At 41.1% G+C, this 25,050-nt stretch overlaps 1 protein-coding gene across 2 annotated transcripts in view; it reads right to left on the bottom strand.

The window, feature by feature from the left end:
* Positions 1-8,764, bottom strand: part of DAB2 (DAB adaptor protein 2) — a 472,148-nt gene extending 463,384 nt beyond the window's left edge. Inside the window, exon 1 of one of the 2 annotated variants that reach the window (XM_044069830.1) lies at positions 8,288-8,764. The gene's annotated coding sequence lies outside the window, so the exon portion shown is untranslated. The remainder of the gene's footprint in view (positions 1-8,287) is intronic. The other variant, XM_044069823.1, reaches the window with a different exon arrangement.
* Positions 8,765-25,050: the final 16,286 nt, after the last annotated feature.

The following is a 25,050-nucleotide window of genomic DNA, read 5'->3' as shown; positions in this document are numbered from 1 at the left end:
TATACTCTAGCCTACAGACTAAGATGACCCTTGTCTGGCTTAAAAGACCTTCTCCAACCCATTGCAGACCAACTAGCTAATGTGCATTAAATCTAATGGCATCAAAAATGCTCTCAAGAGATCTAAACCTCTTTTGCAACAATACAATGCAACAGTTTGGAGGAACGGGTATATTTCAGAGGATACCACTACTATGAACAGACTCCCAATCCACACAAAAAGTTTGTACCTGTCCATTTTAAGCCCAACTTGCATCTATAGATGGAAGACAGTTTACCCCACAACTACCCCCTGCACTACTAATGGAGAAATGCAGCTCCTAAATGCTTTAGCCCATGCATGGATCCCCTCATCTAGCACTATCAGTTATTCTCATTAGGGGCAATATAAAAAAATTATTGACCCATGTGATGGCCAAGGCGATCTATAACCAAGTAGGATAGATTTTGGGCACAAATAAAATTACTAGGCTTAAAATGGCTTGCAAGGGCAACTAGCCTAGTACTTCCTTATGAACCTATGAAGTCACATGTGTATGCCATTAGTGACCCCAGTCCTCAATCTGGAAGAAATCCAAAAAATGAGAAAAGGACAAAGTATGAAGCAAAACTCTGGACAGTTGAGGCATGCTTATAGCAAAAGGTCATGGAAAATATTTATCCTGATAAATGAGTCACATTAGAAGCCAAGCACGCATTAAGAGGGGGAAAAAAAAAAGAAAGGAGAGTCCTAGAATGCTAGTATATTGTTGAGCTTCCCTGCAATGCTGAAAGTGAAAAAACATGGTATTCATTAATGTGGAGAGTATACAAGATCTCTTGGGACATTTTGTTCTTCCCTTGCCTAAAAAGGTAGGGGCTACTCAATGCAAAACTAAAGGCAAGCACGTTAAAAACACCTCAACTCAAAGGTTTGTATTCCTGGAATACATCTGACAATGAATTAAGGGGATACCACATCCAGGTTACAGGCTAAAGGCTTCTAGGTAGCCCAGCCACACATACTATACAACACCCTTGTGCTGCTTGTATAAGCAAGCCACAGTAAAGGAGTCGTACAGCAGATGTCAAAACAAAAGCCATAGTCTTTGTAGGACACGCAGCCCCAAATTTCAAGTGTAGAGACTAGCACTGGTCCAAGCAGTAAAGCCATTACATTTCAAAAGACTCATCTGTACGATACGTGTACACAGCTGCATGCAGATCTCTTGCACAACCTGTTTTGAATTTAGCAAGCAGCTAAAGTTTTTTTTTTTAATAAAACACACCAATTGGCAACACTACCACCTTGGACACTACACTTCCATTGAGAATGAAGCTTTAAAATAATAGTACAGGGAGCCAACATTTTGAAAAGTAGCTTGTAGAACAGATTCAGATAAAGTTAACTAGCCCTAAACATGAAGCTATGGCTTGGCTTTGTTCTGTGAATTTAGTTTTAGGCTCTTCCACAAAACAACAAATACAACAGTTTCTGATTAAGAGGAAGGAGAACACACCTCAGTGGGACAGTAGAAAATGTTGAAAGAACAGAAGGGTCATATCTAGTATAGGTGAGCATTGATGCACACAAGTTTGCCATAATGGTTATCCCAAAGTTTATTATGGTTTGTTCTGCCCCAGAGCCATGCTGTCTTACATGCCAGTAAGACTACAGACCACTGCACATCCACATGCAAACCTTCATCCTAGCGGGATACACTCCATTTAATAGTACATTTGAACCAAAGCTATTGCTTAGCAATGACAAGCATACCCCTCAATTGTCCCGATTTTTGCTTCAAAATTTCAGTCTGTCCCCATAAAATGTGGTTTCCTGGCAAGTGGATTATGCACATAATGTAGTGATTTTATTTCTCACATTTGACTTATTAATTTTCTAAAGGATATGAACCGTTATTTTAGCTACTTTTCAGCAATGTTTAAAGTACGCCTATTTTTTGGGCCACTTTCAATTAGGACAGTTCTCCGTCTAAGAGTTAGAGAACTATGATGAAAAAAATCAAACTAGTTCTGACCAACATGAAATCAGGATACAGAAAGGCTGGATGACTATCAGCTCAAACTAGAACACTGTTCTACCTGGATTTTCCTGTTCAGCCCAGAGTTGATCCCCCCACCCCAAGTGTTACCAACACATTAAAACACCATTTCTGATCTTGGTCCCTCTCACCTACACAAATATGTAAAGCAGTAGATGGGATTTTCTGAGAAAGTTTGAAAGGAGTCAAGTTTGGGAATGGTACGTTAGATTAAAACTTGAATCACACATTAAAAGAACCAAAGGCAAGAAATCCCAGCTAACATGGACAGCAGTTTAATGGAATGGAAAAAGCACCACACCTCAGACTCTGAGAGAGGTTAGGAGGAGAGCCCTAATCTTCTAATCAAAATTTTAATTACTAAAATATAAAAAGAATCAAAGCAATGGTAAAGTTATCCATAAGAGGTTCAAACTAGTTTTAATTTAGTTTCTGTAACTACTGATTGTAAGTGTTAATGCTTTGCACACCTGCAAGCTTGAAGGACTAGTGGGGAAACATTCTGTAGTTTGGATAAGTTGTCTTGGCAGTTATAACCAATATTTGTTCAAAGGGATTGAAGGGTGCAAGCAAACTAGAGTAACACAGGATAATACTTTGTAAACAAATCCATATGCAAGCCTTTCCACTGTAGGATGCTTCCTCAGTTAGCACAAGACCTAGTAAAAACTAATAGCATTTTGTACATTAAAGATTAGTGGCCTCAACTTAAAGGCCAGGCTTTATGTGGTTGAGGCCATATTTACATTTGTTTAATACATTAATCTAAAAACACAAGTACAAGTCATAGCAGTGGAGTGGCTTATAAAGGGTATCTGGTACGTCTAATGACAAGTTTTTCTACTTTCCCAATATAAAAAAGTATCACAAATAGGCAATATCATGACTGACAATACATTTAGATAAAAAGCTAACTATGATCATTCCATCATTGACCCTTATAGTACAGTTCCCCACTCCCCAAAATGAAACTGTGGGATGTGTCTGATGCCCTACCTAAACAGGGCAACAATAGCTGCCACCACTTCAAAGTTGGGGTGCAAACATACCTCCTCTATGTTCGTAACAGTAGCAGCCTGCAGTTACCAACACAATAAGCACTTTCAGCCATAAGCACAAAATGCATCTGTATACATTTTTTTTGCCTTACTGCAGTCATGACACACAAGCAGCTGGATAACTTCCTTTCAACCCACCCTAGTTACAACTCAGAAGGCATTTCTTTCGAGAATTTAGAAAGTTCTCAGGGTTCAGGTATACAAAAGGCACAGAGGCAGTACTGCATGACAATGGCTTTGTATTACTGGATTTGTCTGCATTACTCTAAGTTCGTCTATTGCAACATCCAAATATGCCTCACCCTTCCAACATTCCAATACTAAATAATGTCATCACACCTTATAAGAATCTCAAGACACTCAGATCAGCCAACAAGCTATTAGTTACTACCTTGAAATCTCATAATAAATCAGGTGATTCCCTATTTGCAAACACTATCGGTTCATACTGGAATAAACTTCCCACTGAACTGACCTCCCTAACATCATGTCACCTTTTCAAAAAACAGATAAAAAACCACCTACAAATCCACTGGCTCTGCCCCTGCTCTAATCCTGACTGAGCCTTCTACTGGTCATTACTCTGAACAGTCTGCATCTTTCTTTCTTTACTCTCCCATTCTTACCTAAACTAACATTTTTAGCCCCCTTTCTGGTCCTTCACCCTTTTCCCTTGTCTCACTGCCTATATACCTCACTCTCCTGTTTAACTTTACTTTCTTTACAGTTAACTTGATAAAATACCATTACCCTATCTAAACATACTCTACCCACACTTTTCTTTTTCCTCTTATCCCTTTTTTCCCTTAATTTTACTACCAACATTTCTCCTTACCTTCTAACTTGCTTTTTTTAGCACGCCTAACTACTAGCTTTCTTTCACTCTGTTTAATATCAATGCTCTCCTCTACCTCTGACCAATGATTAATTTTTACGTACCTACACTTCAGATATCCTTTACTCAACTGTATATTCTGGTGCCTGAACTTATCTCCTCAGCCACATGATGTGAACTTTGATCATAATCTTACTGTAACCTAGTTAAGTTAGTCAAGACAATCTGTATTCTGTTGTACATTTTTGATTTGTTTTGTGTTTGTTCTTTGTTAAAAAAGATTGAGCTACTTAGTAAAGTATTCCTCATGTATTGTCGTAGTCTATTAGTGGAGCTTTTCTCCTCGGGCCTCTGCTGAAAATGGACATGTATCCAGCCAGACTAGCCCGGTTAACAAATGTAAAATAAATTTACATTGGGTCTCAGTACTAAAGGAATGTTGTACAAGCTGAAAATGTCCATTACCCATACTCTGCTTATTTGTGAAGTCCTTCATAGCAGTTTTTTGTATAAAAGTTAGGAAGCATGCTTGAGGTTTAGAGTGTGGTTTTGAAACAAAAAAAAAAAAAAAATCAAATCAGTAACGGAACTAAAATTTGGCAGTTTTGCTTAATTTTATGAAATTAATATCCCACTTCATTAAGAGGCAATTTAAGCTTTATAAAAAAATTCTAAAATTTCCAAGGGATTTGTCGGGAACATTCCCAAAGACACCCCCCAAAAAAAATTCCTAAAGCCATTGGAAACAAATGTGACCATTCAGATAATCTAAAAATATGAAATATAACTTGCACGAGAACTTAGAATTTAAGAAGTTGTCTTAGGATAAGAGATTGCAGAAAAGGGGAAGTGCCAATTGTGTGGATACTTTAAGCTCAAAAAGCTAGACAGATGCACAATATACAGTCAGCTTTAACAATGCTGTATATCTAGCAGTTTTGTTTGCCTCAATTGTGTGAAAGTCTAGAAGACTTTGAGCAAGTAAATTCAGGGGAAGTCTCATTTCCAGGTTTGCACTACATTAAAGGTTATGAAATAAACCAAGGTGCAAATTTAATATCCGTTACTGATATTAGTATTTGTGTGGATCAATATTTCCAGAGCAGAGTGTTAAAATGGCCTCAGATTAGCACTCTAGGTTAGGATGGTAATCACATGACTAAGACTACCCAAGGAAGCACCTTAATAAATCTTGCATGCAAATATAAGTCAGGAAAGTGGCTTCCTGCATCACAACACAAAATCTGTCAAGAGATCTCCAAAACTTGACCATGGTCTTATAAAAAGTTGAAAGCTTTGACTTTTGGCATAGATGCATAGCATGTAATGAGTAAATTAGACAAATGCAGGGTATAACCTTCTACAGAGACCTATCTAGTCAAGGCACAGCAAAACATACAGTTTCCTGTCATTGAAACGGCAAGGTAGCACCTAAAACAGGTATAGCTCTGTGCAGTTTTGACCATGCCAGATAAGAAACCTAGTACAAGTGGTCAGTTCTCTTCCCCAGCAAGTCCAAAACAAGAAGGAAATTGTGTAAAAATGCTTAAGTTGAAGAATGAGCAGTACTCCTACACCTCAAGATATGTGGGTGTTCTATAGCATGTCTACTCAAATTTGCCAGGACAATGCTGTAAGATCCGAAGCAGACATGCAGAACACTGATCATAAGCCCCACCGACAGGGTAGTAATCCTGCACACATTTACAAAACTGCATCCTATACCAGCTGTGATCTCATTACACTCCCATATGTAGTAAATACTATGCATGCAACATAGTCTGCCTATAAATTATAACAATACCAAGCAGCCCATTCTTCCTGTGTACTTTTGAAGTAAAACAACTTGCCTAAAATACCACTGACCAACATCCCACAGCCAAACTCCCTGAATTTATAGTTACCTTAATCCAGCTCAACTTGCCTAAAATACCACTGACCAACATCCCACAGCCAAACTTCCTGAATTTATAGTTACCTTAATCCAGCTCGGGTTGCCTTCCACACAACTATTGAAGCATTGCCTATGAAGATTCTGACATTATGCTGCCATACTAAATGCCCTTTACTCTTATGTGGTAGTTCTCACCTAAAATCCTAAGCAGTACAGGCATGTCACAGCTATTTCCACTCCGAGTCCGACCCAAACCATACACGTGCATCGTTTGGGAATCTAAACAGTATTGCTTACCAATATTCCTCAAGTACATCTTAACCAAGTGTCCTTTTGTGAGGACAGTGGTTAGACCAATATCATCCAGTTACTCTCCAAGGCTAGACAAAACAGCATCTTCTACAGATAAGCCATCTTTTATGAGAGAGTCTAAAAGGATGCTTGCAAGTACACCCTATTTATTGATCAGTTTGAGCTAGTGAAGTGTAGCGACCACATTCTTACAAATAGGACATTTACTACAGTATATATGCCTGCAAGTAATCAAAAACATGAAAGCGGTTCTCTCCAAGGATCCTCTACAACCCATTCATACGGCTTGCCCAAGGTTCCAGCCATTACCTAAACCATAAATGGCATTAAAGTTAAGCCTTTAATACATGTACCTGGGGCCTTATAAATATTTCTGGTAGAAAGTGAGGATCTCAGATGGGTAGAGTCTACCAATACTTTACACAAGTGTTCAGATTTTTGACAGCAAGGCTTGCAATATTAAGCCTTTAGTCTATAGCCATTTCTACCTCCAAAGCAAAATAACCCCTATTGGCTACCACTTAGGAACACCAGAACAGTTATAGGCTCAAGTATGCTACAAACAAGAGTCTTTTGGCATTTAACCCACTGTTCCCCACATTTGTACTATTTTCTCAATAACAAGCATAGGTAGGAACTATGCACAGGCTGAAGTACATATGAAGAGAGAACAAAGTAAAACAGCCACAGAATACAAAGCAGTATACAAAAAAATGTGGGAATGACAGCCCACAAAAACATTGCTACATAGACACAGCAAGGCTACCCCTAAACATTTCCCATAAAAATCTAGCAGTATCAGCAACACACAGTATTAGTACAATACCCTGCTTTTCATTGCACCAGCAATTGCCTTGAGAGTGAGACGCAAGTGTTCACAGCAATTGAAATCAGAATGCCACTCTTCCTACTTTTGTCATTTTAGTAAAATATTGCACAGCCATTACATAAATGAAGTCTGCCCGTCACCAGCTATAACAAAAGTGTTACAGCTCTATGTTACAAGACTAAATTGCTTTGAGACTTTATGTTAAAAAAAAAAAAAAAAACAATTACAATATGTGGTGTGGTTAGACTGTGCTTTAGTATGGCTAGGCAGACATTTAGCTTCTCTATGTCAAAGCTTTCCCAACTACTACAGGTTAGAGTTGGGGAGAATATATTCCTGTTAAGTGTTTATAGGCAATCATGAACTTCAAAAAGGAGCAAAGTAAAATGTACACTATAGTGCACAATGCCATTTTCTATGGCTAAAATAGCAAACTACACTCCCTCCCCCCACTACCACCACACACACAGCTAAAATCCTTTTGAATGAGAGAAAAACTACTGCCGCTTATCAGTCACGGACAACTGTATTTGGGGGAAAAAAAAGCGAGCCAGTCATTCACACTCCACAAAGCAAGTCCTTAACACTTCCATAGATTTCCCAGTGGAAGGTACCAATTTCTGTTTTAAATCTAGCTCCTCATATTCATATGTTACTATTTTAAAAGTTTTTAGCATACATGAAAACAGAAGTTAAAGTTATGGGTGTGGTGATTAGTAGAATGCTAACAGAAATCCATTTCTGAGAAATTAAATAAAGCTATACTACAAAGGGGGGGGGGGGTGTTCATGTCTAGTACACACACCATAATGTATCAATATATTAACTCATAAGGAGAAGCCTGTACATCTGACATAGGAGTCAGATATTGCTTAGTAACATGCTAGTGAAAATAAATACAAGCCAGTGGGCCTGGCCCAGGGTCAAAAAGGATATTTACATTTTGTCAGCATCTTAAATTGCTAGCAGAAGCACAAAACATATAAAACCTAGAGACAATCATGTATTTCTTAATTTAAATGGCTCTGCTCTCAACTTTCCTCCTTAATATTAGTGTAATATATGGTCAGCATGAGAAAAATATTACATACAAGTCTAGTATCATAAGCCATAACTAAACAACCACAACCTGTCACACTCAATAGGAGGAGAGAGAAAAGAAATCAGGACACTACACTGCATGCATCTTAAAACAAAGCAGCATACTTTGTCCCGAGTTTTCTTTCAGTATAATACAAAGCACCAAACATAAAATTCACAGTTAAAACATTACATCCTTTCAACACAAAATTAAATAAGAAATAAAATAACTACTCACAAAAGCTTCTGTAGTCCTTTTGGGTTTCTGCATATTCTTTTCTTACCCAGATGTCAGAGTAGTGATAAAGGGTGCCTGTTTAGATTTCAGTCGTATTTTGTTTCTTGGAGGTTTACTGAGCCTCTTACAGCCAGAGTTATGGTTCTAATCAGATGCTGGCAGTTAAGGACAGCCCAGGAATGTATTGTGAAGTTTTTGCTGCCTGTGTTTGGCTACTCCCCCACAACATACGTAGATCTTCGTCTAAATTTAACTATTATAGGTAAAGACTGCAAATACTTCCAACACACATTGTTGGTTTACTCTGACTATATCCTCAAACTTAAGCTGCCAAAAATAAGTAACCTAGTGTTCACCAAATTTTAATTTGGTAAGTTTATTCTTTTTGTTACAAGATAAACTACTAAGAGAAAAAAATAGCAGCAACACAAACAAACCCAAAACAGCTGCTATGATTACTGCTTGTTAAATTACCTCCCTCATATACTATCAGGTGGACTCAAAAGAATTTAAGACGAGGCACATAATTGCAACAACCACAATGCACAGATGCTAGCAATTATCCTTAGCAAACTTTAATCAGTGTATCTTCTATGCCTTCTAATTAACGTATAGTTTAATTACCTAGGGACTAAGCTGATGAGTTTGATTTTTTTTAGTCTCACTGAGTGTACACACTGAACTACTGCAAGTAAATCAGTTACTTAATAATACCACACTAACAAGACCTATAGAAAAGGACAGACACCACAAAAAGTAATTTTATCTCAGTGGGACTTCAGAATACATCTATGAACATTCCTTCATCTAACAAAATGAGTAAAATAGCAAGTTTTCCAGATGTCTGGATTATACAGATTGTATGGGATGCATGATTTGTTAGTAAAACCTGCTCACATTGCCCTGGAATGTGTTATGCTGCCTTCTGTTCTGATGTCAAATATGTTTCCAGTATTAACTCTTTCTAGGGTGAGTCTCTGTGTTTCTGCATACTTGGCAAAGTAAACTGCAGAGATATGTGGTAGTTACACAAGGCTTCCTGGAATTTGTTGTAAAGGGGAAATGCTGAGTCATGGGATTATTACTCAGATAGCCTTTCATGAAGCCAAGTACTCTTAAGTCTTCTTGGAGATACTATTATTGCTACTGACACGTCAGAATGCATTTTGTTTCTCATATGTGTAACAGCCTCCTTGTCCGAGAGTTAACAAATTAGCAAATACAGGATGAAAAGTTTGTCATCTGAAATGGGCAGGCTATCGGCCATGTGTAATGTTAATTATGCTAATCTAATAAAACATTTTGCTGGGAAAATGTTAAGCATAAGGACATTTGTAAAACAACTTTAAAAAGCAGAAAATATATACAATAGTACCAATGTCAAATAATTGTATTTACCTTTTGATAGGTATGCAGTCATGTTACATAGATGCTGATACAGTGAACTGCATGCTTGATGTAGTCTCAGGTATGCCTATTACAGATGTGCAAGGATATCCCCAGGCATGATATATTCATCACCTGATAGTGCTTTCTACCTGTATATCAGCCTATAATCCAGTATTGCTAGGTCTAATACTGTATGGGCTGACACTCATCAAGGCCATGGCTGGATCATCAGAGATGGGAATATTGGAAATGGATTTACCCGAGAGCACCTTCCTGGCCATATTCAAACCAAGAAGCAAACAGGGACAGGCTTGCAGGTCTTTGCAACATATCTACATTTCCTTTCTAATATGAGTTGTATGGTAGCAGGAGACAATTAGTGGCAACTAAAGGAGTGAATGGTAGCCTCACCACCTGTTCTTGCCTGGCTGTAAGGAGAGTGCATTGTGATGCCCAACATCTGACAAATATGACAATTTTTAGAATGTTTTAACATGGATTTGTGTGCTATAAGTAGATGGGGTATGGAATCTGGCAGGGGGTTTATTACGTAGCGTGAAAAGTAACCTGCACCATCAATGCTGATCAGGATGTAGAAATGATACTAGCCAGGTGGGCTAAAATAAAAGGCGGCTTGTGTAATTAGGGTAGCAGAACTAGCTAGTTTTCAAGAATTTCAGTATGCATTATGGGACAAATGGCTAGAGAAAAGATCAATGAACCATTATAAGCATGAGATAATAATATAATACAGGTGCTTAGGTGTTAGTGTTACAGAATTTAAGGACAAGGGAGATGGGTCTACCACAAACATCTCACCTTTATGGATCAGATCACAAATGTTAATTGTTTTCCCCTTTTTCCTCAGTCCCTGCCTCCTTTCCAAGATCACTTTGAAACAAGTCATAGCCCTATGAAGAATGGAGTATATGACTTTCATGGGCCCTGTTAATATACCAGTAAATTAATAATTAATGCCAAGTGTGGACTTTCGGAACATCTACTAAACCTCTTGAGTTTTGCAATGGGTCATGCCCTCTGAAAGTTGGAGAGCAGCCATCATGAAGCCCAGACATAAGGGTGGTCTGACCATTGGCCCTGGCAGTTATACTGTTTATCTGTAAAGCCATACAGTGTATCATTTCTGACCTTATAAATCTAAACACTGATAATCTCACAGGCCTAGTTCCACAACAAATTGTCGTTTTCAAAAGTAGATCCTGGCATCCTAAACTTGCAGACTTCAAAACAGTAACTGAGGCATCTGAGGTTTGTAATACAGAGCTTGTAGCATACTTGGACCTACCCAAGACTTTTAATACTATGTCTCATCCAAGCACCATTGACAAACTAGCGGACCTAAACATTAACCCATATGTAGTACGGTAAGTTTTTTTTCTTGGTCAGAAAAAAAACACTTGCCATTGGAGTTGCACTCACCACCTTGGAAAGTAAAAATATTACAAGCAAAGTTCCTCAAAGCACAGTTGTTAGACCCTGATCTAATTTTTCATTTATTTATCTATAAGCCAATATCCTAGGTTTCTGGTCATCAAAATGTACTGGTGATTGTAAACTACTGGTTATTATTCTAGTACCCAATAATGTGAAGGCACTCCAGGGGGATGGATTATCAAGCAACTGGTCCAAGGACAATGGCCTAAACCTTAATGCCAAAAAATGCACTATAGTGTTCTGCACTACTGGCTTTGAGGGGTAAAGCCTTAACTACAGCTCAGCAAATGCAAGCAGGGAGAATAGCAGTCCTGAGGTGGGTGGGGATTGTGGTTTGAAACTAGCTCGGCCTCGGTCCCCTGCTCTGATGAGAGGGCCTTGGCTGAAGAGTGGAGTCCCATCATAGTGCAGGTTGTCTGTGTTGGGAAGGTGTGGACATGACCTTCACATCTGGTGATGGTAGCTGAGTCCGGGCCTGTGGGAGACCCTGTATGTGTAGATACGAGAGGAACATATATAGACCTTATGGTAACTCATGTGCAAACATCACCAGCAGGAGTGGTGTGAACATGAGAGTGCAAAAAATTAGGTCTATTTTACAGAAATAAAAAATACCTTAGTGCAGAATCCAAACGTGCCCTTGCTCAAACTTTCTTATTACCCACCCTACTCTATCCCTTCCCTATCCTGACTAACCTACAGTCTTCCTTTATTCACAAACTCGAATCAACATACAATAAAGTTGCTAGATTTGCTGTAAATTATCCCTACTCCTCCCACCACTGCCTGGCCCTACAGAAACCTCACTGGCTTGAACTCCCACATCAACTTACTCTCACTCAACTCCAAACTGCTCTCACCCTTCTCAATAACCCCATCACCTGTCCATGACTTTCCAAACTTCTGTCCTATTACACCCCCAATCGTCTTTTTCATAGTTCCAACCAGCTGTTACTACTGACATATAAACCCTGTAAAAATATAGGCAAAACCTTTATAAATACTCTGTCTCTCATAGCTGGAACAAACTCCCATTACATATCTGAAGTATAACTCATGCCAACAACTTTAAAAAGACACTAAAAGATCACCTGCTTAACTCTAAGATCTGTCACTGCAATCACCCCACTTAACTTTCCATATACCTCTGTCTATTCACATTCTACAACCTCTACGTAGGAAGTGTCTTGGCATTACTTCTAATTCTAGTAAGTATTAGAACATGCTAGCTTTTCAGCACTGTAACTAAACTGTTTCTATGTTTATATTTTTAGTACTCACACTTTCTTATGTGACAACTATAATTTGTTCTGGATACTGGCATTTCAGTTTGTATTCTATTTATTCTTATGTATAATGTTTCTTTTACTTTTTATTGCTGTAGACATTATTGAAGCTTTTTTCCTTGGGTCTCCACTGAAAATGTTTTTTTTTGTAACTCAGCTGGACCAACCCGGTTAACAAATGTGAAATAAATAAATATGTAAACCTTATGGTGATGCAAGTACAATCATCACCAGCAGGAGTGGTGTGAATATGAGAGAGACATATGTAAACCTTCTGGTGACCCAAGTGCAATCATCACCAGCAGGAGTGGTGTGAACATGAGGGAGGCATATGTAAACCTTGTGGTGACCCAAATGCAAACATCACCAGCAGGAGTGGTGTGAATACTAGAGAGGCATATGTAAACCTTATGGTGACCCTAGTGCAATCATCAACAGCATGAGGGGGGAGTTAGGTAATAAGAACTGAAAATGCTGTGATTCCCAGGATGGTGGTAGGAGCACAAAACACCCTTATACCTGCTTGGGTGACAGCACCCCAAGAGCAGTATATAGCTGACAAATTAGAGACTTGATGGTTGTCAGGCATGGGGCAACACTAGCACACAAAATGTAGTATAATCCATTCTGGTGAACGAATTACTCTTCAGCATATCACATAGATGGCACACACACACACACACACACACACACACACACACACACACACACACACACACACACACACACACACACACATACATACTAAGACTGACACTGTTATTAGAGACCTAAACACCTTTCTGGATGACTCCCTGTCCTTTGATCATCATATCTCCACTGTAGCTTGTAAATCCTTCTATTTGGTCTTACTAATAACCAAGGCCATTTCACCTAGAACCAAGGAAGTCTTACTTCCACTGTATTCATCTCTTATACATATATTTATTGAGTAAAATGCCACCTGCAGTATGTACCAATTACAGCACATCACTCAAATGGAGAGAACACAGAAGTTCCTAACAAAATATCACAGGCCCATGTCCTTTAGTTGTCTAGACCAGTTGTTTGCAGCAAACAACTGGTCTAGACAACTAAGGGACATGGGCCTGTGATATTTTGTTAGGAACTTCTGTGTTCTCTCCATTTGAACAACTGGTCTATACAACTAAGGGACATGGGCCTGTGATATTTTGTTAGGAACTTCTGTGTTCTCTCCATTTGAGTGACGTGTTGTAATTGGTACATACTGCAGGTGGTTTGCCCACTCTCTGTAATCTATTTCTTATAGACTCCTTCACAACAACCCACCTCTGGTCTTTTGGGCCATCAGTGACTCCCCCCCACCTAAACTTGTAATGCCTTTCTAAAATTAATGCTTCCTCAAACACATATACAAAGCCCTCCTAATTTGTATCTATGTCAGTAATGAACAGCAACGTAAAATGATGAGTCATGCCCCTTGAGCAAAAAGTCAAACATGTCTTTGCTAACATTTGAATGTGGATTACTCAAAATGTGTTAATGTATTATGTTTTAGGAAATTTCATCTCCCCTGATATTTCCAAAAGCAGTGACACATCCATACTCATGGAAATGAGGACTTTTCTTCTTAGGTTCCTTTACGATTGTGCCTTGACAAGATGTTCCTGCATATGCTGCAGTGTATCCTTTCCAAGGATCCTCTTGGGAATATATTTCGACAGAGTGTAACAGATCCTCAGATGAAGTTATGGGAAAGAGTAGTGGAAGCTAGGTTAAGAAGGGAAGTGATGATTAGTGATCAGCAGTATGGTTTCATGCCAGGAAAGAGCACTACAGATGCTATGTTTGCTCTGAGAGTGTTGATGGAGAAGTACAGAGAAGGTCAGAAGGAGTTGCATTGTGTTTTTGTGGATTTAGAGTAAGCATATGACAGGATGCGTAGAGAGGAGTTGTGGTATTGTATGAGGAAGTCCGGAGTGTCAGAGAAGTATGTAAGAGTGGTACAGGATATGTACAAGGGTAGTGTGACAGCGGTGAGGTCTGCGGTGGGAGTGACGGATGCATTTAAGGTGGAAGTGGGATTACATCAAGGATCAGCTCTGAGCCCTTTCTTATTTGCAATGGTGATGGACAGGTTGACAGATGAGATCAGACAGGATTCCCCGTGGACTATGATGTTTGCAGATGACATTGTGATCTGTAGTGAGAGTAGGGAACATGTGGAGGAGATCTTGGAGAGGTGGAGATATGCTCTAGAGAGAAGAGGAATGAAGGTCAGCAGGACTAAGACAGAATATATGTGTGTGAATGAGAGGGAGGATAGAGGAATGGTGAGGATGCAGGGAGTAGAGCTGGCAAAGGTGGATGAGTTTAAGTACTTGGGATCAACAGTTCAGAGTAATGGTGAGTGTGGAAGAGAGGTGAAGAAGAGAGTACATGCAGGATGGAGTCGGTGGAGAGGAGTGTCAGGAGTGATTTGTGACAGACGAGTGCCAGTAAGAGTGAAAGGGAAGGTCTACAAGAGGGTAGTGAGACCAGCTATGTTATATGGGTTGGAGACAGTGGCACTGACAAAAAGGTAGGAGTCAGAGCTTGACGTGGCAGAGTTGAAGATGTTAAGATTTGCACTGGGTGTGATGAGGATGGACATGATTAGGAATAAGTATATTAGAGGGTCAGCCCAGGATGGAAGGTTTTGGAGACAAAGCCAGAGAGACAAGATTACGTTGGTTTGGACATGTGCTGAGGAGGGATGCAGAGCATATTGGGAAAAAGATGCTAAGGATTAAGCTGCCAGGTAACAGGAAAAGAGGAAGGCCTAAGATAAGGTTTATGGATGTGGTGAGAGAGGACATGCAGGTGGCTGGTGTGACAGAGCAAGATGCAGAGGACAGGAAGAAATGGAAACAGTTGATCTGCTGTGGTGACCCCTAACGGGAGTAGCCGAAAGAAGAAGAAGAAGAAGGAGTGTAACAGATCCTCTCGGGAACTTATTTAGACAGAGTATAACAGCAGGTAGAGATATTGTATTGATGTACAATGAATGTAAATTATGACTGCTATGATGATGATGAGAGAGCTGCATGTGGTTATTAGCTTGGGAAAACCACAGTGGTAGCAAGCTTGGTTATTCCTCTGCATGCTGGGGCCATATAGTCCTAGTAGATATCAAAAGGCACATAGCTTGACATGAGCCAAGAAACTGAATCAATCCTTCCTGAGGCTGTGTCTTTAAGGTGGCAGATTCTTGTTATATAATACAGTGGTCTCCAGTTCAGGATGGACTGAGGAGGGACCCCCCCGTTGCACCGCTCTAATGGTTTATGACATGCAAAACAAACTATATGAAGTCACTCAAGTATTGATCAAAGTTGTTCTCTGACATCTATGTTAGATGCATAAGCTGTGCACAGGAAGTCCCTCCTAGGGTGTAACTGAATACTTGGGACATCAGTTTTAGGATGATGTAGTGTTACTGCAAACTACTGGCCATTCCTTTTTGATGTGATTGCAAGTTGCCTTCAGCTAGGGCTTTGTAACATGTAACAAAAATTTTATATTAGAAAATACTGTAGTGCTGTAAGTTTCTTCAATAAGTTTTATATAAAGGAATGCAAATACACCAACAGTATGCACGTTTAATTGCCAAATCATACAAGAATGCTCTTCACTGGCACCATCTTATACATCAACATGTGACCTGACCATCTTTAGTGTTCATGTACTCCTTCCATCTAGTACACCAATTTCATCTTGCCATTCTTCTACCTCATCACTTTCTGTTTGAATTATCAAATGGCTCCTCTGTCGTGCCCTAACGGGCCCATTTATTCCTCCTCCTGTGTTGCAGGTAGCTGGCCACTAGGATCACAGTAGCTCCTCAGCCCATGGCAAGCGCTGGGCCTGTCCCCAAAAAGGGCAAGAGTAATTGGAGAAAGTCATTCTATGTCAGAGGGCCTAGCTAGTGCAGTCCATATTAAGAAAAAGGCTGAGACTAATTGCTGCAAGGCGAGAGCCCTAACAACCATTTTGACTTAAGGGTTCTACAGCACTATCCTTCAATTAGATGCAAAAGTCAGGTGATAAATAGAGGGCCAGTCTGTGTAAGTGGTATCTCAGATTTTCTTACCATTTCTGAAGAAGTGTATCTATGTTTTCAATATTTGTCGTCTCTGATCTGACTATTATAAATATAAATAATGACCTGTATGTTGCTCTTACATTTTTAACATCAAAGCCAGACAAATAAAGTGAGTGCAGAAAGTGAACCTTGTATTTCTACCAAAATAATTTCCAAATGAAGCAGTCTCTAAGATCCGATTAAATATTCTTTAAAAAAAATATTCATTGCAGCTATACAAAGAAAAGTCCCCATTACAAGGGTAGGGAATAGGGGAGGGCCTTTTGTTTTTCTTCTTTGCTTAGGATTTGACTGAGGATATGATATTATCTTTGGCTTAAACAATGTTCATTAAGCTAATAATATTCACCAAGAATGCATTTATTAGTGAAATCCTTGGAAATGATAAAAAGAAGATTAACAACAAACAGAACTTGCTATTTTCATACACTGTAGAAGAATGACCAATACACTCTATCCACCACCTAGTTATTCATACATATCGACTCTTCATAATTCCTACAGCCAGAAGCTAAAGTATGTATATAAACTGCTACCAATTGTATGGCAGGCCGTGGTCAATGGTTCACATACTGTGCCTTTTTGCAATAGCTAGATAATCTCTGGGATTAATGAAGCTTGCGCCAGGTGCAGGCGTAGCATCGGCGTTCTAATACCAAAGATGGCCACCGAGCGATTCAGGTACGAGCTGTTTCCACGTGCACTAACTGCATACGCTACACCCGCACAACCCCCAAGCCTTGTATGCTAATTACCCCATGTGCAGCAGTGTAGCATGCAAATGAAGGTATGTAGTGATTCAGGAAGTGGTGCGGGCGTAGTGTAAGCATGCAGAAATGTAAACCGTAGAAAATAGTTTACATTTATGCAAACATAAAATTGGAGCCATGACAGTCGACCAAACACATGTATTATATTGTTAATATATGCCAATGGCTAAATATATAGCCATTGGCATAAAAAATGTACAAAATATAAAATTAGCATTTAATATATAGTCGCACTATTGCGACGTGGAAGCGCAGGGCAGCGGTGCGCAAAGGGGATCGCAAGGAATATATAAAAATAAAGAATAACACCGCAATGAAACACATATCACGATTTCCCCATAATAGCCAATCACAGGCATGCTACACCATACTCATGGCGCAAGGGTTGCTAAGGGGCAGTGACAGTGTTATGCATAGTAGCTAGGAATTAGTAGGCAATGCCATGCAAATGAGAGGAGTAATAGTGAATCACAGATTCCCTGCTGGTGTAAGGATGCACCTCACAGCATAGCGTTATAACACCGAGGTGTGCCCTTGAGATAAAGATGACATCAAGAGAGGGGTGTGTCGTCATTGCTCTAAGCACATTGGAGCATTGCTAAACTGGTCTGCCCCTAGCTAGGCAAAGCTGCAGGATAGGGGTGTGTCAAATTGGCCATAGCTATGCTTAGCTGAGAGTACACAAGGTAACCGAGTATACATGTAAACGGAGATGAAAACGCACGTAAACCTGGTAAACGGGTATGTGCGGTGCGCACTGCAGCTGAAACAGGAAGGATATAGGTTAGAAATAAGGAAATGCTGCAGCAGTGAAATTGGAGTACAAATGACTAATTAACACCTAGGAGCCTACAGTGGGCCATTGACAGCTACCTGCAGAACAGGGAAGGGAAGGGGCTGTACTGCAAAGAAAACATCAAAGTGTCAAAGCAGAACAAAGCCGATATGCAGTATATCAGCTACAAGGCACATTTTGCCATGACTGGTTAGGGAAAGTACAAAACAAGAAAGACAGCAGGTGGATGCATGCCTGATAATGGGAGGGGATCCAGGTCTAAAAGTGAATTAAAGGGCAACAGATTAATCAAGGCAGGCAAGTAGATCTCCACAGTAAAGGCCCCACATTTGCAGTACTCATTGCAAAACCCATAATTAAGACACACTGCATCTGGAATAGCTCATACACACCCACTTACATCAGCAGCATCCATAGCACAATACTATAAAGTGTGAAAGCACCTCCCATACACTCTGCACCAGTGGTGTATACAGACGGGGAACTTTTTATTATGTACATGTTAGGGGCTGCCATAGCTTTGATCTACCACCATGTGTTGGAGACTGAAGGTGGTGTGGAGGATGATGCACACGACCACCTCAGGCACCAGTGGAGGAGGAGAGTGTTCAGACCCAGGATAACCTACCAGGGGCTACATGATCTGGAGTTAGTAGAGCATTACAGGGTGGACAGGGACATGCTACAGCAACTTGTGGAGCTGTGCCGGCCATGCCTCAGAGCCAGAACAAACAAAGGGAAACCCATCCCTGTGGATACGAAGGTATGTGTAAGCCTGAGAATACTAAATACAGGTACCTTTCAAAGACCAACTGGGGATATCATGGGGATCTTACAGGCATCAGCATCAAGGGTACTACACCAGTTCCTGGATGCCATGTTACCACATGCCAATGATCACATATACTTCCCCTGAACGCAGGAGGAGTTGGCCAGCAATATGCGTCTCTTCCACCATGTGGCAGAATACCTGGAGGTACTGGGTGCAATAGACTGCACGCACATACACATCAAGTCACCAGCCAGTGAGCAGGGTAGGCACTACATAAACCGCAAGGGATACCCCTCCATCAACTGCCAGGTTGTGTGCAATGCCCAGGGCATTATCATGGATGTGTGTGCTGGCAGCCCTGGAAGCTATCACGACTCCCACATCTGGCATGCCTGACAGCTGTATCGGTTATTTGCCAGGGGGGACATCTCAAATGGCCACCTGGTGGGGGATGCTGGCTATGCACTGGAACCATGGATGATGACTCCCATCAGAAATGCACACACACCTATGCAGGAACACCATAATGAGGCACACGCGCAAACCAGAATCATCATAGAGCATGTGTTTGGGATGCTGAAATCATGGTTCCATTGCTTGGGCATATCTGGTGGAGCCTTGCAGTACTCTCCAGGCACATGTGCCCACATCTTCATAGTGTGTGCCATGCTAAACAGTATGGTCCTGCAGAAACAGCTGCAGCAGGGACAGAGTGGTGAAAGCCCTCACAGCCCACCACCATTGCCAAGGTCCCTACAGGCACAGAGGTACTCAGACCACGAACACCCTGAACCGGCCCCAGTAGGCAATCAGAGGTGTGCCCAGTATGCCCATGCCTTGGCAATGAGGGAACATATAGCACACACACTGACAGTGTAGGCACCTAGGGACTGACACCTTTCTCCACCTGCACACACAGTAAAAATGGATGGCACACACACAAGACTACCTGTAAATTGTCATGTATAGGCAGTCTACTGTGTGCATCCAACATAGGCAGCCCTCAACTGTTGCATACACAACAGCCATTGGCACAAGGTAAGTCAACACCTGAACAGTAAATTAAGCTATCAGCATATACATATACTGTATGTATAGATTCATAGGTAGGTACTTGGCCAACTGCTAGAGGCCATTCATAAGCCCAGCCAAAATGTGTCAGCTTTTGCCACACCATTGATTCATTAACTGTCCCTCTGTGGAGCAGAGCCAATGGTGGGATCCCTGGGGTGCATCTACTGTTCCCCATCCACCCTTCAAGGATTCTCTTGAAGAGTGTTAGTGAGGGGCTCTGTATAATGTAGTTAAGGATGTTGTTCCAAAGTATGGGGAGTGTCTGTGACAGGAATCTGTCCCTCCAGCATCTTCCAGTTATTGTTGTGGCAAGGTTCAGCTCACTACAGTGTGTGGCTTACTGTGACATGGATTCCCATAGGTGGAGCATATCCATCAAGCCTGTGTTCGACATGGCTGTGTTGGCCAGCGGAGTTCATCTCTGCGTAAACGAGATACCACTGAGTAAAGCAGGAGTTTATTCAGTCTGGCTGCATAGGCCATATGTTGGAGGCCAGTATTCCCCTTGGCGAGGTACATTCGTGGACCCCCCAGCTGTTGGAAGTGTCTTCTGAGGTACATCCCACATGGGTTATTATACCCTATGATGGGAATGATGAGTGATGAGTAAAGGGACACTGTAACCCCAGTATGTCTAGATGGGAATCCTTTAGTAATCAGATGGCCTACATAGAAGGATGTCCTAACTACTGTGGAGATATGATTGTCAAAGGGGAGATCACTATCTACCTTAGTCCCCAGATATCCCATTACCTCATCTGTATTAAAGTGGCTGCCACTTATGTGTTAATATGTGGGTGCCAATTCCACAATGGAATGACCATGCAGTTGGCACTTGGCTGGAGGCTGTGTCATTGGCACCCTGTGACGTTCTCTGTGAGGCCCGTTTAGGGATGTCTGCATCAGCTGGACTATCAATCATGGCTCCCAGTTCACAGTTATTGCCAAACATGGTCTGCCATAGTCCATCTGTGTTTGCCTGTACCTCTGAGGCGTATATGCCAAACAGCAGGGCTCCCAGGACTGAGTCCTGTGGGACACCAGTCATGACTGGTCAAGAGTTGGACCTGGAGACCACTAGTTGTACCATGTGGGTTCTGTGTGTAAGCCCGTTGGAACCCAACCTGTGATGTATGGGTGAATGTACAGGCTGGTGTGTTTATCAATAATACCTGAGTGGGGCATGGTGTCAAGAGCCATGGCGAGGTCCAGGTAGTATGTATGAACCACCTCCTCCGTCATCTAACGTCTTGGTGACTGTATGCAAGATGTCAAACAGGTTCAGTAGGCATGAACTGCACTCAACCAAGCTGACCTGGATTGGGTCACATGTTCGGAGGTTACCAATATCATTGTTAATGAGTGCCATGAGGATGCGAACCATACCATTGCAGACTAGGCTAGTCAGGCTTATGGGGTGGTAGTTACCATGGTTAGTTTTGATTCCACCTTGATGGAGTGGAATAACCGTTGCCACGTGCCATTATATGGGCTTGTAGCCTGTGGAGAAGCTGAGGTAGGAATGCTTAATTAGGTAGAGGGCAGGATATCTTGTACAGTTTGCAAGATGCAGTCTGGGTCAACATCTGCCTCCATTGATGCTGTGTTTTGCTGTTAGAGAGGGACATTTTCACCTGTGTGTCTCTGATGGTTGGGATACTGTACCTTTCGGATAGTGTTGTGGGCTCTTTATGGGATGAAGTATGCACCGAATGTATCTGCAAGGATGTTGGCAATATCAGTAGGGTCAGCATATTTTGTGCTATATTTTACTGGCACAGTGCAAATCTGTGTGTCACCACGTAGATCCTTGACATAGCCAAAGAAGGCTTTGTGGTTATCTTTTAAATCCTTGCGTATTCTCCTGCTGATGTTAGCCTTGGATGATGTCATGAGGGACCTACGTATCATACTAATAGTGGTCATGGATGTCTGCCCTTTGTGGGATTTGCTGTGTGTCTGGAACACTGTCCTACTTCTGTAGTATAGCCTGTTTATTGCAGAGGTCTACCAGACCGGTGTCCTTTTATAGGAGGAATGAGTCTTAGTTTAGCAGTGATCATGACGATCCATACATCCATGTAGGTGCTTATAGACTGCATTTGTAAATTTGTCTGTATCTTGAGCAGTGTCTCCCCTTAGCGTGGGGGCTGTGAAACCCCACCACCCCTGTCACTAGTAGTGTAAATTTCGCTGTAGGAAAGGTATACACTGTGATATCCGTGGATGGGAGAGATGCTTGGGTGTGGAAACAGTGAATAGTTCATGGTCAGATTCTAACCAGTGACCGGTTAACCTCCGCTGTGGTGCACCTGTTGCCCATGTTGGTGATGACCACTTCTAGTAGTTTCCACCCCATGTTAGGGAGGTTACCACCTGATACAGGGCATATAAGGTGATAAATTCCAGGAAGCACTGGGCCTGGAAGTGAGTACCGGAGTACGTTTCCTGGTTAATTACATGGTAGTTGACATCGACCAATGCCAGGGTGTGCATTAGGACTGTCATGTTCTCCACTGTCTCCAGGTAGGTGGAGTGGAGGTCCTGGGTCATGGAGGGTGATCCATCACAGGGCACAGTTTACATTGCAGTTGTGGCTGATGTTAGTTGCACATGGATGATCACAGAGGTATCATGCTGCCTCACTAACCTGGAGGTGTAGGTATCCCTGATGAATATGGATACAGCCCCTCCATGTCTGTCAGTCCATGTTCTGTGGCTGAAATGTGTGGTATGGGTTGTAGTCTCGTAGTGCTGGTGTGCTCTCAGGAGCCTTAAGACAGATTTCAGTTAATGCACAGATGTTGATGTTGTCCATCCTGAGGAGTGCTGTGAGTGCATGCATGTTGTGATCACAACCCCTGGTATTGAGTAGCATAATCCTCACTGACTCTGCTATTGTGCTGTTTACGGAGCTGGTATTCACCTTCGAGACTCTCCTAAATAAGGCACCATGTGGGCACCAATAGCCTTGGCCAGTATTCCAATGCCTAAGGCTGACACATAGGCTGGTATGGTATCATTGCATGCATGTTCCCCATCTGTGCTTGTTTTTCATCTCCCCTGTAGGTAACCTACTGGTAAGCAATAGAAAGCCGTAAACTTATACAAGTCTTCTAGCTTCCAAGATAGGCTTTTGGAATGACTAAGTATCAGTGTTCTGTATGTTCTTGCTGTACTCAACTGTTTCTTGACTACATGGTGATTTCTCACTGTATATTGTGATCTGAAGGTCTGTTCATTCACATATTATGGCTGTGATGGCCTGCACGTTAGAGGTTCACAGATAGCCTGCTACCTATCTGCCCAAGGGCAATTAGAAGCATAGCTACAGTGTGTTGGATTTCCCCGCACCATTGATGAAGTAAATGAGCCTCTGTCAAGCATAGCCAATGAAGCAATTCCAGGCAGAGTTGCCGGAAGCTGTTGAAGACTGGGGTTGTGGAGGGTGATAGGGGCACTTAGTGATCTAAAGAGGGCATGTTAATGTGGCAATTCAACACCATTCAATTCCCCCAACAGGTCTCACAGCTATCAAACTGGACAGGCTCCCCAACCCCATGGCTGTATGGTTCTGGAACACATGATCCCAGGGGTATATAGTCTGTTACCCATTCACACAACAAGGTTTCCCTTGAAGTGTGTCAGTGAGGGGCTATGCCTAATGCAGTTAGGAATGTAATGTATTGTCTCACAGTACATTTGTTATATGTTGTTATTTCAAGAGTACGTGAAGCTCAATGAGTTTGGGGCCTCCACCCTTTGCTTAGCCTAGCTTACACATAGAAATCATCTAAATAGGAAATAGGTGGAAGCAACATTAATGTCAACAGTGTAATGGTTACAGCATCCACATAGTATCTGTGCAGTCGAGGTTACAATCCCAATAAAGGCAGGGATGTTTATCATGTGCAAAAGTATACCTTAACCACAACTTGCATATATAGGTAGTAATCGTCTGTATAATAAACATTCGAAACACCCATATAAACCCATATGTGCTGGAGAGTACAGACAACAGAGAATGTAATGTTATGTCAGCACATAGTGAGATGTTACGTCACTGACATGTATATATCCAGAGTAGTTAGCAGATGTGGCCGTGTTTGCGTGCACAGGTTATACGTTACAAAGTTTAACTGTGTTTAACCACTGCTATAATGTCACACAAACACTTTTAAACATGCTTACAACTGCTTAAATGAGCCTTATTCTGCAGTAAGAAACATTTGTAAAGCATCACAGGTGTCGAACCCTGGACCATGCACACTATAGTCATGGGACTTACCACTAAGCCATCCGAGGTGTATACATGTTTCATGGTCTTGAGACTACACCTTATACCATATGCATTTCACTGTAATGATCACAAATGGGACAGTCACTTTGTGTACATATGTACAGTCCATTGTAATGTACTGTAGTTTGTGAACCAACACATTCCAGTCTACATATGTATTACTGTTACAAACTAATACAAAAAAAAAAAATATATATATATATATATATATATATATATGCATGTCAGTGATGTCTGCACACACACACATATATATATATATATATATATATATATATATATATATATATATATATATATATATATATTATACAGTTACATCAATAGCCATATATATAAACATCTATGAACACACTTTGTGACACAGAAGCACTCCAAAGGAATTGGAGTGCACACACAACACACGCAGCTCTGGTATTATAACAATTAATATTAACTTAATTCACCATAGAAGGGATGGTTGTTGTGTATGTGAAGATTGGGGTGGGGGAGGAATGATGGGTAATGCAATCATGCATCAAGGAGGGCCTGGGTCAGATGTCCAATAAGTGAACTGGAGGGGCATACATGCAGTATGGGGACAATATAAAAAGGACACAAAGCAAGAACCTTTCTCATTCATAATACACCCTGTCATGTCACATTGCAACACCTAATTCCACAAACATATGAACATTAACATGTATCAGACATATGTACACCAACTGTCACATTTGTTTTCAGTAGTGAGGAATGTCTATAGTACAATGTATATTCTAAACACCATAACATTTGTACATATCTCAGATGCCTTAGTGGTAAAGTCAGTGACTGTGG

This window comes from Protopterus annectens, chromosome 1.part0 (assembly GCF_019279795.1).
Source record: "Protopterus annectens isolate FY-2018-M chromosome 1.part0, PAN1.0, whole genome shotgun sequence".
In the NCBI taxonomy this organism is placed as follows: Eukaryota; Metazoa; Chordata; order Ceratodontiformes; family Protopteridae; genus Protopterus; species Protopterus annectens.
Note: the sequence above shows the minus strand (reverse complement) of the source record. Positions and strands in the feature narration are given on the sequence as shown.